The sequence below is a fragment of the Armigeres subalbatus genome, chromosome 2 (assembly GCF_024139115.2).
Source record: "Armigeres subalbatus isolate Guangzhou_Male chromosome 2, GZ_Asu_2, whole genome shotgun sequence".
Lineage (NCBI taxonomy): Eukaryota > Metazoa > Arthropoda > Insecta > Diptera > Culicidae > Armigeres > Armigeres subalbatus.
In genome coordinates this window covers 363151661-363167806 of record NC_085140.1, presented here as the reverse complement: position 1 = coordinate 363167806, position 16146 = coordinate 363151661, and the positions used below count along the sequence as shown (strand labels likewise).

Here is a 16146-nt window from a genome sequence, read left to right as displayed (position 1 = left end):
AGAAAATGGAGTGCTATTGACTGAAACGTGATAGACCCCATCAATGCTGCTCCCGATTTCAAGCGATTACGAATTGCACTTTGAAGAAAATGCCTTGACTCTGGTATTGTATTGGAGCACTGGTATCGAGCCAACGAGTCGACCCCAAAGGTACCAACAGGGGAAGGAGCGGTGCCTCGGTCTCCAGTCCAATCGGAACCGATCGACATAACTACCGGAACGAAGCACCGAACAACCAAACATCATGTTATTGAAAGTTGGCGGCGGAAAAGCAGTAAAAAAAGGTGGCAGCGAAGATGTCTGCTACGGCAGCAAGACTCAGAAAAACATCGCCAAAGACGAAAAGCAACCGCAGCGGGAGCCACGGAGGAAAGAAAGCTATGCCATCTGCAATTACAAGATGTAGAAGCAGGTCCACATGGGCATTAGCGTCTTGTCGATGACCGTCGTGAACAGTTTCGTAAACGACATTTTAGAGCGTATCGAAGATGAGACTGTGCAGAATCCACACAGAATCTATTTTTAGAGTTCGTTAATGTTATCATTGCTGGGTCCATCTCATCGTGCGTGAGTCCATTGTTGTCCATATCGTGAATCCAATTTCTCGTTGCATTGTTTCGGTTGCCATTTATCCGGGTACGTTGGAGGCATGCCTCCGAGAAGAACAATTTTTCAGTCGTCATTGGGCAGCCGTGCCGGTAAGACGCGCACCCCAAAACGCCACCGTTTAGGCTGCACCTCCGGCGGGCTTGGTGGAAGGGCTGGGAATCGAACCCATGACCGTCCGCTTATAAGGCGAACGTATAGCCAACTACGCTACGGGACCCTCCTAAGAAAATGTTTAAGTGTATGGGAATTTCGCATTATTTAGGGAAATTTTATATACTCGTCAGACCGAACAGGTTATTTGGTGGAAAACGGCATTTGACCGGAATGGTCGTTTGGCAGAAAAAGCCATTCGGCCCAAGGGAACATACGACCAAAAATGTCGTTTGATCTAACAGTGTAACTGTTCAGCGGATTTCTCAAGGGTACGGCCTAAACTTGGTGGCTTAAGCGCCAATCCCGCGAACGAGAGACCAACAGTTCAATTCGTGTATTTGCCCGACTTGTGCTGACTATTTCCCTCAGGGGACTCTCTCGAACAATCGCTGACTTGAATGCTAAAACGGACGCAACATTCTTCCCCCAGTACTTTGCTACTCTTTTCCCCAAGTAAACGCCTTAAGCTCGCTTAACCCACGAAAGAGCAAATCAGACGGTCTCGAACCTTTTCTTGAGAATAAAACCGAAAACGAAACGGCGAGACGGAAAACGCAATAGGGGTGGAGTTTCCCAGCACCGTGAAACGTAGCAAAACTAAAACTCTAAACCAGAATTCTCAAAAAGAGTACAATTTGTATTTATTTCGCTCATTCGGGTTGGACCTACAGATGTCGCAAATTAATCGATTACTTCGATTAATCGATTCATCGTTGTGATAATCGATTAATGTTGAATCGATTATTACCCAACGATTAATCGATTCAATAATCGAGAGGAATCGTGAGTAATCGATTAGTTACTAATCGATTAATCAGAAATTTACGACATCATAAGGATGTCGAAAATTAATTGATTATTTCGATTAATCGATTCATCGTTGTGATAATCGATTAATTTTGAATCGATTACTATACAATGATTAATCGATTCAATAATCGACAAGAATCAAGAGTAATCGATTAGTAACTAATCGATTAATCGGGATTTTAATTTTACGACATCTCTAGTTGGACCGTAATTCAGTTCGAAACGGAATGGCAGCGATTAAGGTTTGAGCTCATGCAACAATGGCCGTATCTATAGTTGCGGAAAGGAAGCGGTGGCTGGACGAAAGGCCAACGATTTCGGGTCGAGAGCGTCCGAATGACCTTTCCCTCTAATCGAAAGCCCACGTTTTCCTACGACCCGGCTTCGCGTACCTTACTCCCAATTATCAGTTCCAGTCCGGTCCTGCGCACGATAGTTACCGGCATACAGGGACCGCGCTCTGGCAAAGTATCGATCAACGAGGAAATTGACGTGTATGGATCTAGCCGATGGCTGGTTGACTACCGTCGGGCACTTTCGATATTCTAACAAGCGACTTTGATCCTCTCCGTTTGGCTACCAAAAGACGGACCTTGATGGATGCACGAGTTCTATCCTGCACGAATCTTACGGACGGGAAGAGGCTCTACACTCTACAGTGCTCCCCGGTTTCACCTCGAATTTACCAAATCCAGCCCGTACCATAAAAATCCAAAGCGCTGGAAAATCTAACGCGAATTTACTTTAGTAGGTAATTGCTATAAAAACAAACACTAATTCAAAAACTAATACAAAATCGTTTCACTACACACTACTAGAAAATCCTTCGCGGAATAATGGTCAGACGTACTGACATCCGTAATGCCAACCTTTCGAGCGGAAATAAGAAATTTAAAAAACTAATTAAATCCTCGAAACTACCTTTTGTCGATTGTCGTATCATTTTTATTGATGGACGTGGTGAAACAAATTAGTATACGTTACAACAGGTAATTTTCCCGAAAAAAATGTTTGGCAGAAGTCATTTAGCTGAAATGCCGTTTGGCCAAAATTGTTGTTTAGCAGATAGGGTTTTTCGGCCGAACGGGTTGACATTTTTAACCATAAGGCCCGTTAAGCAAATGACATTTTCGGCCAAACCGCACTTTCGGAAAAATTGCGTATTCGGCCAAACAACTTAACGACCGAATAACCTTTCGGCCAAACGAACATCTCAACCAAACAGCGTTTTCTACAAATGATCTGTCAGGTCTAACGGCTTTTTCACATGTCATAAGACGAGGTTGTAGGGTAACCAACTTGATTTGGACCCCTACACACCCCTCCTGGCGATATTTGCTTGGTTTCTGAACTAAAATCAATGCCGCTGCTAATTCCCCCATTGGTAGAGAAAAATAATATTGTTCAGCATCTGTTTCCCTGGTTTCCCGTGCGAAAATAGCGATATTTAGATGAAATTTCGAGGACATTAAATGTTTGTTCAAGAATGCGAGCGTTACAATGCGTTACGCTTAAAAGTATACATCACTGAAAATCTCAGAACGCACACAATAAGTTTTTGTCGAAATTCTTCTCATTGATGCATGTCAATCGAAAGATAAGACTTTGCTTCGGCTCAATTGACCAGGGTAAACTAGAAATTCGACTTAGAAGAGACTAAATTGGGGGTGTCCAAAATGTGTACATTTGGGGGTCCAAAATATGATGCACTGTCCAAAACGATGAATATCTTCATTTCAGAAAATTACAATTCTCAGCGATTTATCAACACTTTATGCCAATTTCAAGTTTCTATTTCCTTAATTCCGCCTATATCAACCGTGCCATTTGCAGCAGATATCGGTACGCACTTCTTCTAGGGGTCCAAAATGGAACATTTACCCTACTATCCTAAATAATTCTACCCAGAGCATAACATATTCACCTGCACGAAGCAACTTCGGCCCGAATATTGACAAACGTCGCATGGCTAATCAAAACATTGAATGACTTACACAGCATTCTTATACACAGATTCATTCATATGATTGGTACTGAGCAAGATGAATACACTACTAGGTACACCAATCTTCAAATTCATGGTTCAACAATCTTGGATTTTAGTATGGGGGAGCCAGCGAGTGTTTTCGTTTTGCACTGAAAATGAATTTTTCATCCCCGCCTTCCTCTCTTCCATAAACTTGGTATACTGGAGCACCTAGTAGTGTATTCATCTTGGTACTGAGTATGGTCACTGCGTTCGAAGAAAACATAATTAGCCTTGATTATATAGACTTTTGGCGCTAAAAGTATCCCTTACTTGAACGAGTGTTCAGCTTTACAGTAATTTGATTTACGAAATTTAGTTTACGAAATCTGAATAAATACTCACTGACGGATATTCGATCGGAATTTGACAGTGTTCAGCTAAAATAAAATGTCCATGAAGAATTAGAAATTTTCCATCAAAACTTAGGAAATAGCCAAAAAAGAAGTAAGGGTATGAGCAATAAATAAATATAAAATTTTCCAATCTATGGAAAAATGCTCAGTTTTATTGTTTTTTTTTTATATTTCTTGATGGAAATTTTCATATTTTTTGTATTGCTCTTTAATGATTTTTTGTGGAAAAAATATATATTTTGTGAAAAATTTTGTAATTGTTTATTGCTGATTTTTTAATGGAAATTTTGTTTTTGCCTTTCTCGTATACTAAGTATACGGTAAAGGCTATATGATCGCTCCAAAAACAAACTTTTTATAGAAGGCCCGGAGACCCATAGTGTTATATACCAATCGACTCAGTTCGACGAATCGAGGTGATGTCTGTGTGTGTGTGTGTGTGTGTGTGTGTATGTGTGTGTGTATGTGTGTGTGTGTGTGTGCGCAAAACTACTAAAAAAAATGTCACTCATTTTTCGGGCACTTACCCTCAACCGATTTTCTCGCAACAAGTTGCATTCGACGCAGAATCCTGTCCCATTGTTTCCTATTTGAAATTGGCCAGATCGGATTATGGGATCAGAAGTTATGGCCAAAAAACAAATTCATACGAAAAAATCGCGTAAAAAATGTCACTCATTTTTCGGGCACTTACCCTCAACCGATTTGCTCGCAACAAGTTGCATTCGACGCAGAATCCTGTCCCATTGTTCCTATTTGAAATTGGCCAGATCGGACTATGGAATCAGAAGTTATGGCCAAAATACAAATTCATACGAAAAAATCGCGTAAAAAATGTCACTCATTTTTCGGGCACTTACCCTCAACCGATTTGCTCGCAACAAGTTGCATTCGACGCAGAATCCTGTCCCATTATTTCCTATTTGAAATTGGCCAGATCGGACTATGGAATCAGAAGTTATGGCCAAAATACAAATTCATACGAAAAAATCGCGTAAAAAATGTCACTCATTTTTCGGGCACATATCCTTAACCGATTTGCTCACAACAAGTTGCATTCGACGCAGAATGTCTCATATTTTCTTATTGAAAATTGGCCAGATCGGACTATGGGCTTAGATGTTATGGTCAAATTACTATTTATTGCGAAAAAGAGTTCGAAAAAGTCTAGCTCACTTTTTTAGCACTTAGACTTCATCTATTGACGCTCGCAACAGATTGCATTCGACGCAGAATCTTGTCCCATTGTTTTCTATTGAAAACTGGCTAGATCGGACTATGGGATCGGAAATTATGGCTGAAACACCATTTTTGCCTTTTTCTACGAAAAGGCTGTATGTTCGCTCCAAAACCAAACTTTTACAGAAGGCCTGGAGACTCATAGTGTTATATACGTATAAGCTCGATGAACTGCGATGATGTCTCTGTGTGTGTGTGCGCGCACCAAAAGTGCGAAAAGTTTAGCTCACTTTTTTGGAACTTATCCTCAACCGATTTAATTCCAACTATAGATAGTAGAATAGATAGATGAGCGAAAGCATGGCTGAGTCGATTTTTCTGCCCGTGCACACGCACATATGACGTCACAGCCCTTAACGTTTCCATTGAAATCGTGACGTCATGCTCGTTTGGAGACACGTTTGACAGTTCGTTTGGAGACAGAGGATTTATCTTCACTCATCTATATATTCCACTATCTACACTGACAAAAATCCAATCATATCCATTATGTGTGGCACACATACATTTTGACTATAGCATTTCCCACATAACGGCTATGTGAATTCGCATAGCGTATATGTGGAAACACACATAACTCTTATTAACTAATAACTTTTATGTGGATTTTCCCATAGCGGGTGGTTATTAACGCACACATAAAATTTATTTGGAAATTTCTTTAGATTTTGCCAATAAAAATGTGTGGATTTTTATTAGTGTATAATTCCAACAAGTTTCATTCGACGCGGAATCCTGTCGTATTGTTTTCTATTGAAAATTTGGATCATGGGCACAGAAATTATGGCCAAAATATACTATGTGTTATAAAAAAGCGAGTAAAAAAGTCTAGCTGACTTTTAATGGACTTACCCTCAACCGATTTACTCACAACAAATTGCATTAGATGCGGAATCCTGTTCTATTTAGAAAGTTGGCCAGATTGGACTATTACCTTTGAAATTATGGCCAAAATACTTTTTGCCTTTCATGTGCAACAAAGTTGTACCGAAAGGCTATAATTTCTTTCCGAAAACGAACTATCGGATGCTTCCACACTGATACACTTCCCTTCCTCTTCATACGGGAGTTTGGTAGAAAGACGGTCATGAGATTTATATCATAACAAATATTGCCCTCCGCTCGCTTGATGGGAATAACATTTTCGTTTTCTTTTTGTGTAGTCGGAGCTTCAGTTCAATTTACATCCAAAAGTGATATCCTTAAAATATATGACTGGGTAAAATAAAACAGGGGTATGTACGTCAAAAGATTGGAAAAGGAAACAAAATGTCGAAATTCTTATTAGCATATTGTAGATCAAGCTGAAAACCGAACTGAGGTTTCGCGACAATCGCATTTCTCGCATTTCCGGATGTTGCAACTGCATCGCGAGTAGTGCGCAACTGTGCCATAGTCGGGCACCACTCGCGATGCAGTCGCGACATCCGGAATGGGACAAAATATGATTTTCGGTTTTCAACTGGATCTACAATATCTTTGCCATAAATAATCTGATTTTCATAGAACGGACAAAGAAATTTGTCTTTTTTACTCCTAGCTACTAGCTCATCTATTTTCAAGCACACACATTTTACGAAGGTCGAGAAAGGCACCATCACCGCTAGGTGGATTAATCTGGGTTTTTTGTGGAACATTTTGGTTTCTTCAGTTGTATACAATATTTTATCTGCAATCACTTTGATGAATGACCTATGGGAAGGAATTATATGAAATACAAATAAAAACGTGCATTAATTGATTTACTATCCGAACAGTACAGAGCCAAACAAAATATCTCGAGTCGTGCGACCGTTTTGCTTGCTTATCAACGTAATCGCGTAATCAACACATAACTTAATTCTTGGGTCCCGCGAAAGTTATGCGTCTGATTTACTATCCGACCGCACAGAATAAAAATAAACACCCGAATCCGCATCCGATACGTAACATGATCAATCACGTCATTTGGCAGTTGATTGGCCCAATAAGTCATTTGGCCGAACAAATCACTAAGTCGAAGCCCATCTGGTCGAAAATGTCATTTGGTCGAAATGAACTACTAGTCACTTGACCGACTAGGTCAATTAGTCGAAAATCCTGTTTGACCGATATGGGCCATTTGGCTGAAAATGTTATTTGTCCGAAATGGACATACGGCCGAAAATGACGTTAGGGTGAACTGGTTTACTGTCCGAAAAAGTCGTTTGGCAAAAAACTGTTTTCTAAGCCAGAAACTGTTTGGCCAAACGTTCAATTCCGCCCGGGTTTCCCGCCGAATAGCTTTCGACCAAAAAAAAACTCTACCCATTTTTGAACAATTTCCCGTGGAATTTCCGAAAATGTTGGACAACACAAAAAAAATCCCGTAGAAATTTATTTAAAGCTCTGAAAAACTTTACATTGAAATTTCGAGAAATTTTCCGAGATTTTTTTTCAATTCTGAAGAATTTCTCAAGAAAATTTTCTGCAGAAATTCCAAATGATTTTCCTTAGAAATTCCAAACGTTTTGATTTGGAAATTACAAACGATTTCCATTCGAAACTTCAAATAATTTTCTTTGGAAATAGCGAACAATTTTCCTTGAGAATTTAAAACAAAATCCCTACGATATTCTGAAAAAAGGCGTAGGAATGTCGAAGAATTACTAGTAGAAACTTCAAAGTATTTCCCGTGGAAAATCCGAAAAAAAACCAATATTAATATTTTGGGAAAACATCAAAGAATTTTCTGGGAAAGTTCATTAGATTCCTCCGACGAAAATAAAAAAATCTCCCGTTGATTTATTGAAAATAGGGAGCGGGACCATTTGGGCAGCACCCCCTATTCCCGTCCGCAACGTTAATAACTCGACCGCGTTCCAACCAAATGGCTTGACATGTACATCACTAGATATCGACAGAAACTAACCGTGTACCAAAAAACAAGTAAATAGGTTTTAATGCACTCGAGTAATGAACGTTGCGGACGGGTTCTGCCCAAATGGTTCTCTACCCTATCTCGGAAAAATCCAGAAAAAAATCTTTAAAAAACGAACGCAATGAAAAAATAAAAAGGCTTTCGGCGTGATGCCGACAAAAATTAGGACAAAAGCCGCTGACGATTTTTGGTACGGTATGGAAAGTTCGGTTCGATACGGAAAGTACGTAAAGGTAAAGTAAAGGTAAAGTAAAGGTAAAGTAAAGGTAAAGTAAAGGTAAAGTAAAGGTAAAGTAAAGGTAAAGTAAAGGTAAAGTAAAGGTAAAGTAAAGGTAAAGTAAAAGGTAAAAGTAAAGGTAAAGTAAAAAGGTAAAGTAAAGGTAAAATTAAAAGTAAAGTAAAGGTAAAAAGTAAAGAGTAAAGCAAAAGGTAAAAGTAAAGGTAAAAGGAAAGGTAAATAAAAGAAAAGTAAAAAGAGTAAAAGTAAAGAGTAAAAAGCAGAAAAGGTAAAGAAGGTAAAGAAAATAAAAGTAGTAAAAATGGTAAAGTAAAAGGTAAAGTAAAAGCTAAAAGTAAAAAGTAAAGTAAAAGCAAAATAAAATAAAAAGTAAGAAAATAAAAAGGTAAAGTAGTAAAAAGAAGTAAAAAGAAAAAAGGAAGTAAAGGTAAAGTAAAAGAAAGTAAAGCAAAGAAAGTAAAAGAAAAGTAAAAAGGTTAAAAAATAAAAATAAAATAAGAAGTAAAAGTAAAAAGAAGTAAAATAAAGTAAATAAAAAGTAAAAGGTAAACAAGTAAAGAAAGGAAAAGTAAAGTAAAAGAAGTAAGAAGTAAAAATAAAGTAAAAGAAAGAAGAAAGTAAAAGAAGAAATAAAGTTAAGGGTAAAAGTAAAAGTAAAAAAGAAAAGTAAAGAAAAAGGTAAAGAATGAAAGGTAAAGGTAAAAAATAAGAAGAAGGTAAAGAAGTAAAAGGTAAAAGTTAACAAGAAGAAAGTAAAGGTAAAAAAGATAAACAAATAGGTAAAGTAAAAGGTAAAAATAAAAGGTAAAAGTAAAAGTAAAAGTAAGGTAAAGGTAAAAAGTAAAAAGTAAATGTAAAAAGTAAAAAGTAAAGTAAAAAGTAAAAGTAAAAGGTAAAATAAAAGGTAAAGTAAAAATAAAGTAAAGTAAAGTAAAGAAGAGTAAAAGTAAAAAGGTAAAAAGTAAAAGGTAAAAGTAAAGGTAAAAAGTAAAGGTAAAAATAAAGGTAAAAAGGTAAAAGTAAAAGGTAAAAGTAAAAAAGGTAAAAGTAAAGGTAAAGTAAAAGTAAAGTAAAAAGGTAAAGTAGCTAAAGGTAAAATAAAAGTAGTAAAAAAAGGTAAAGTAAAAAGTAAAAGAAAATAAAGTAAAAACAAAAGCAAAAAGGTAAAGTAAAGAGTAAAATAAAAGATAAAGTAAAAAGGTAAAAAGTAAAAGTAAAAATAAAAAGGCAAAAGTAAAAGTAAAAGTAAAAAGGTAAAAGAAAGTAAAAAGGTAAAGGTAAAAGTAAAAGGTAAAAGTAAAAGGTAAAATAAAAGTAAAAATAAAAGTAAAAAGTAAAAATAAAGTAAAAGAGTAAAAATAAAAGTAAAAAGTAAAAATAAAGTAAAAGGTAAAAAGTAAAAATAAAGTAAAGGTAAAAAGTAAAGGTAAAGTAAAAATAAAGAAGGTAAAGTAAAGGTAAAGTAAAGGTAAAAGTAAAAGGTAAAGAAGGTAAAAAGTAAAAAAAGTAAAGAAGGTAAAGTAAAAGTAAAAGGTAAAGTAAGTAAAGGTAAAATAAAAGTAAAAAGTAAAATAAAGTAAAAAAGGTAAAGTAAAGGTAAAAGTAAAGGTAAAGAAGGTAAAAGTAAAGGTAAAGTAAAAGGTAAAGAAAGATAAAGAAAGTAAAAGTAAAAAGTAAAATTAATAAAAGGTAAGTAAAGTAAAGGTAAAGTAAAAGTAAAAAGTAAATAAAAATTAAAATAAAGGTAAAGTAAAAAGGTAAAATAAAGGTAAAAGCAAAGGTAAAGTAAAGGTAAAGTAAAGGAAAAGTAAAGGTAAAATAAAGGTAAAAGTAAAAGGTAAAAGTAAAGGTAAAGTAAAGGTAAAAGTAAAGATAAAATGAGTAAAGTAAAAGTAAAAGTAAAAGGTAAAGTAAAAAGGTAAAAATGTAAAGTAAAAGGTAAAGTAAAGGTAAAAGTAAAGTAGTAAAGGTAAAGTAAAAAGGTAAAAAAGGTAAAGTAAAGGTAAAATAAAGAAAAGAAAGTAAATAAAGTAAAGAAAAGTAAAAGTAAAAAAGTAAAGGTAAAGTAAAGGTAAAAATAAAGGTAAAGTAAAAAGGTAAAAGAAAAAGTAAAGGTAAAAAAGGTAAAGTGTAAAAGGTAAAAGTAAAAGATAAAAAGTAAAGTAAAGCAAAGTAAAAGTAAGTAAAAGAAAATAAAGTAAATAAAGTAAAGTAAAGTAAAAGGTAAAAATAAAAAGGTAAAGTAAAGATAAAGTAAAGTAAAGGTAAAGTAAAAGTAAAGTAAAAAGCAAAGGTAAAATAAAAGTAAAGATAAAGTAAAAAGGTAAAGTAATAAAGTAAAGTAAAGTAAAGGTAAAGAAAGGTAAAGTAAAGGTAAAGTAAAAGGTAAAGTAAAGGTAAAAGTAAAGGTAAAGATAAAGAAGGTAAAGTAAAGGTAAAGAAAAGGTAAAGTAAAAATAAAGTAAAGGTAAAGTAAAATAAGTAAAAGGTAAAGTAAAGGTAAAAGTAAAGGTAAAAGTAAAAAGTAAAGTAAAGTAAAAAAGTAAAAGTAAAGGTAAAGTAAAAGAATAAAGGAAGGTAAAAGTAAAGGTAAAAATAAAAGGTAAAAAAAGGTAAAAGTAAAAGGTAAAGCAAAGGTAAAGTAAAGGTAAAAGTAAAAGGTAAAGCAAAGGTAAAGTAAGGTAAAATTAAAAAGGTAAAGTAAAGGTAAAAAGTACAGAGAAGTAAAAGTAAAGATAAAAGTAAGGTAAAAGTAAAAGTAAAGTAAATAAAGAAGTAAAACAAAGGTAAAAAGTAAAGGTAAAAGGTAAAAGGTAAAGGTAAAGAAGATAAAAAGGTAAAGGTAAAGTAAAAGTAAAGTAAAAAGTAAAAGTAAAATAAAAGGTAAAAGTAAGTAAGTAAAGTACAAGTAAAGGTAAAGTAAAGTAAAGTAAAGTAAAAGATAAAAGTAAAAAAGGTAAAGTAAAGGTAAAGTAAAGGTAAAGTAAAGGTAAAGTAAAATAAAGTAAAGGTAAAGTAAAGGAAGTAAAGGTAAAGTAAAAGTAAAAGTAAAATAAAAGATAAAGTAAAATAAAAAGTAAAGTAAAGGTAAAGTAAAGGTAAAGTAAAGGTAAAGTAAAAGATAAAGGTAAAAGGTAAAGTAAAGGTAAAAGTAAAGGTAAAGTAAAAGATAAAGTAAAAGGTAAAAGTAATAAAGTAAAAGTAAAAGGTAAAGTAAAGGTAAAGTAAAAAGTAAAGATAAAGTAAAAGTAAAGCAAAGGTAAAGTAAAGAGTAAAGTAAAGATAAAAGTAAAGGTAAAGGTAAAAAAGAAGTAAAGGTAAAGGTAAAGTAAAGGTAAAGTAAAAGATAAAGTAAAGGTAAAGTAAAAGATAAAGTAAAGTAAAGTAAAGGTAAAGTAAAGGTAAAGAAAAGATAAAGTAAAAAGGTAAAAGATAAAAGTAAAAGTAAAGTAAAGGTAAAAAAGGTAAAGTAAAAGTAAAGTAAAGGTAAAAGTAAAGATAAAGTAAAGGTAAAGTAAAAGAAGGTAAAGTAAAAAGTAAAGTAAAGTAAATAAAAGTAAAAGTAAAGTAGTAAAGCAGTAAAAGTAAAAGGTAAAGTAAAGATAAAAGTAAAATAAAGTAAAGGTAAAGTAAAGTAAAAGTAAAGTAAAGTAAAAATAAAAAGTAAGGTAAAGAAGTAAAAAGTAAATAAAGTAAAGTAAAGTAAAGCAAGTAAAAGTAAAGGTAAAGATAAAGTAAAGGTAAAGTAAAAGGTAAAAGTAAAAAAGGTAAAGAAAGATAAAGTAAAGGTAAATAAAGAAGGTAAAGTAAAAGTAAAGGTAAAGCAAAGAAGTAAAGGTAAAAGAAGGTAAAGTAAAAAGGTAAAGTAAAGATTAAAGTAACAAAGAAATAAAAGTAAAAGAAAGGTAAAGTAAAAAGGTAAAATAAAGGTAAAAGATAAAGAAGAAGTAAAGTAAAGGTAAAAAGTAAAAGGTAAAGATAAATAAAATAAAAGTAAAGAAGTAAAGAGGTAAAGTAAAGGTAAAGTAAAATAAAGAAGGTAAAGTAAAGGTAAAGTAAAAAGGTAAAGTAAAGGTAAAAAAAGTAAAAGAAAGGTAAAAGAATAAAGTAAAATAAAGTAAAATAAAGAAAGGTAAAGTAAAGATAAAAGGTAAAGAAAGGTAAATAAAAATAAAGAAAGAAATAAAAGTAAAAAGAAGAAAAAGTAAAATAAAAATAAAGGAAAGTAAAGCAAAAGTAAAGAAGGTAAAGAAAAGTAAAGGTAAAGTAAAGAAAAAGGTAAAGAAGGTAAAGTAAAGTAAAGTAAAGGTAAAAGTAAAGGAAGGTAAAAGTAAAAGGTAAAGGTAAAAGGTAAAAGTAAAGGTAAAGGTAAAGTAAAAGTAAAAGTAAAAGGTAAAAGTAAAGGTAAGTAAAAAGGTAAAGTAAAAAGTAAAAGTAAAAGTAAAGTAAAAGTAAAGAAAGGTAAAATAAAGTAAAATAAAGTAAAAGGTAAAGTAAAAGTAAAGTAAAGTAAAGTAAAGGTAAAGTAAAGGTAAAGTAAAGGTAAAGTAAAAGGTAAAGTAAATAAAGTAAAAGTAAAAGTAAAGTAAAAGTAAGTAAAAGTAAAATGAGAAGTAAAGTAAAGGTAACAAAAGTAAAAGAAGTAAAAGTAAAAGTAAAAAGTAAAAATAGTAAAAGTAAAGTAAAAGGTAAAGTAAAGGTAAAAGGTAAAGGTAAAGTAAAAAGTAAAAGTAGTAAAAGTAAAAGGTAAAAGTAAAAAGGTAAAGTAAAGGTAAAAGTAAAGTAAAAGTAAAGAAGTAAAAATAGTAAAGGTAAAAGTAAAATAGTAAAAAGTAAAAATAAAAAAGTAAAAAGAAAAAGTAAAAGAAGTAAAAACAGAAGTAAAAGGTAAGTAAAATAAAGTAAAAAGTAAAGAAAGTAAAGAAGAAAAAGTAAAAAAGAAGTAAAATGAAATAAAAAGTAAAGAAATAAAGGTAAAGTAAAAGTAAAGTAAAAGTAAAGTAAAAGTAAAAGTAAAAAAAGCTAAAAGAGTAAAAGTAAAAGTAAAATAAGTAGAAAGTAAAAATAAAGAAGTAAAGTAAAAAGAAGAAGAAAAGCTAAAGTAAAAGTAAAAGTAAAGTAAAAAGTAAAAGTAAAATAGTAAAAGTAAAATAAAAGTAAAAAAAATAAGTAAGAAAAGTAAAAAGTAAGAAAGTAAAAGAAAGTAAAAAATAGAAGGTAAATAAAAAGTAAAAGTAGAAGTAAAGAAAGTAAAAAGTAAAGGTAAAAAAGAAGAAATAAAAGTAAAAGTAAAGGTAAAAGTAAAGAAAAAGTAAAAAGGTAAAGAAGTAAAGGTAAAAGTAAAGGTAAAAGTAAAGGTAAAGTAAAAGGTAAAGAAAGGAAAAAGGTAAAAGTAAAGGTAAAGTAAAAAGTAAAAGGTAAAAGTAAAGGTAAAATAAAAGGTAAAAATGAAAGTAAAGTAAAAGGTAAAAATAAAGAGTAAAGAAAAGTAAAGTAAAGTAAAAGTAAAGTAAAAGTAAAAGTAAAAAAAGTAAAAAGTAAAAGAAAGGTAAAGTAAAGGTAAAAGTAAAAAGGTAAAAAGTAAAAATTAAAAGGTAAAAGTAAAGTAAAAAGTAAAAATAAAAAGTAAAAGTAAAGTAAAAGTAAAAATAAAGTAAAAGTAAAGTAAGAAGTAAAAGGTAAAAGTAAAAAAGGTAAAAAGTAAAAATAAAGAAGTAAAAGTAAAAAGTAAAATAAAAGTAAAAATAAATAAAGTGAAAATAAAGTAAAGTAAAAGTAAAGAATAAAAGTAAAAAGGTAAAGTAAGTAAGTAAAATAAAATAAAAAGTAAAAATGAAAGTAAAGTAAAGTAAAAGTAAGTAAAAAGTAAAAGTAAAGGTAAAGTAAAATAAAGTGAAAGTAAAGTAAGTAAAATAAAGGTAAAGTAAAGGTAAAGTAAAAATTAAAGTAAAGGTAAAGTAAAGGTAAAGTAAAATAAAAGAAGTAAAGGAAGTAAAGGTAAAGTAAAGGTAAAGTAAAGGTAAAGTAAAAGGTAAAGTAAAGGTAAAGTAAAAGGTAAAGTAAAAAGTAAAGTAAAAGTAAAAGGTAAAACAAAGGTAAAGATAAAGAGTAAAGGTAAAAAGGTAAAGTAAAGGCAAGGTAAAGTAAAGGTAAAAGTAAAAAGTAAAAGGTAAAGCAAAGATAAAATAAAGGTAAAGTAAAGGTAAAGTAAAGGTAAAGCAAGTAAATGTAAAAGGTAAAAGTAAAAGTAAAAGATAAAGTAAAGTAGTAAAAGTAAAGCAAAGGTAAAAAGTAAAGGTAAAGTAAAGGTAAAGTAAAAGGTAAAGAAAAAAGGTAAAAGTAAAGGTAAAGTAAAGGTAAAGTAAAGGTAAAAGTAAAGGTAAAAAAGATAAAGGTAAAAGTAAAGTAAAGGTAAAAGTAAAGAAGTAAAAAGTAAAAAAGGTAAAGTAAAGGTAAAGTAAAGGTAAAGTAAAGGTAAAGTAAAGGTAAAGTAAAAGTAAAAGTAAAGGTAAAGAAATAAAGTAAAGGTAAAGTAAAAGTAAAAGTAAAAGGTAAAAGTAAAGTAAAGGTAAAAAAAGTAGTAAAAGTAAAGGTAAAGTAAAGGTAAAGTAAAGTAAAGTAAAGGTAAAGGTAAAAGTAAAGGTAAAAGACAAAGTAAAAGGTAAAGTAAAGAAAGGTAAAAGTAAAATAAAAGGTAAAGTAAAGGTAAAAGGTAAAGTAAAAAGATAAAGATAAAGTAAAGGTAAAGTAAAGTTAAAGGTAAAGTAAAGGTAAAGCAAAGGTAAAGTAAAAGATAAAGGTAAAAGTAAAAGTAAAGGTAAAGTAAAAGGTAAAGAAGGTAAAGATAAAGTAAAGAAAGGTAAAGTAAAGGTAAAGTAAAGATAAAGTAAAGGTAAAGTAAAGGTAAAGTAAAATTAAGTAAAGGTAAAGTAAAGGTAAAGTAAAGATAAAGTAAAGGTAAAGTAAAGCTAAAGTAAAGGTAAAACAAAGGTAAAGTAAAGGTAAAATAAAGGTATAGTAGAGGTAAAGTAAAGGTAAAGTAAAGGTAAAGTAAAGGTAAAGTAAAGGTAAAGTAAAGGTAAAGTAAAGGTAAAGTAAAGGTAAAGTAAAGATAAAGTAAAGGTAAAGTAAAGGTAAAGTAAAGGTAAAGTAAAGGTAAAGTAAAGGTAAAGTAAAGGTAAAGTAAAGGTAAAGTAAAGGTAAAGTAAAAGTAAAGTAAAAGTAAAGTAAAAGTAAAGGTAGTAAAGTAAAGGTAAAAGTAAAAGAAAGGTATAAGTAGAGGTAAAGTAAAGGCAAAGTAAAAGTAAAAAGTAAAGATAAAGTAAAGGTAAAGTAAAGTAAAGATAAAGTAAAGGTAAAAAGTAAAGTAAAGGTAAAGTAAAGGTAAAAGTAAAGGTAAAGCAAGTAAAAGGTAAAGTAAAAGATAAAGTAAAAAGTAAAAGTAAAGGTAAAGTAAAGGTAAAGTAAAGGTAATGTAAAGGTAAAGTAAAGGTTAAGTAAAGGTAAAGTAAAGGTAAAATAAAGGTAAACAAAAGTAAAAGATAAAGTAAAGGTAAAATAAAAGAGGTAAAGAAGATAAAACAGTAAAAGTAAGGTAAAGGTAAAATAAAGGTAAAGTAAAGGTAAAGTAAAAGGTAAAGTAAAGGTAAAGTAAAGAAGGTAAAAGTAAAGCAGTAAAGTAAAGGTAAAGTAAAAGTAAAGTAAAGGTAAAATAAAAAGTAAATAAAATAAAATAAAAGGTAAAGTAAAAGGTAAAGTAAAAGCAAGTAAAAGTGTAAAGCAAAGGTAAAAGTAAAGGTAAAGCAGTAGGTAAAGG

The 16146-nt window shown here is 31.2% G+C and overlaps 1 pseudogene; it reads right to left on the bottom strand.

Annotated features, from left to right (window-relative positions):
* Nucleotides 1–393: 393 nt before the first annotated feature.
* On the bottom strand, nt 394–13154 carry LOC134210087 (uncharacterized; annotated as a pseudogene).
* Nucleotides 13155–16146: the final 2992 nt, after the last annotated feature.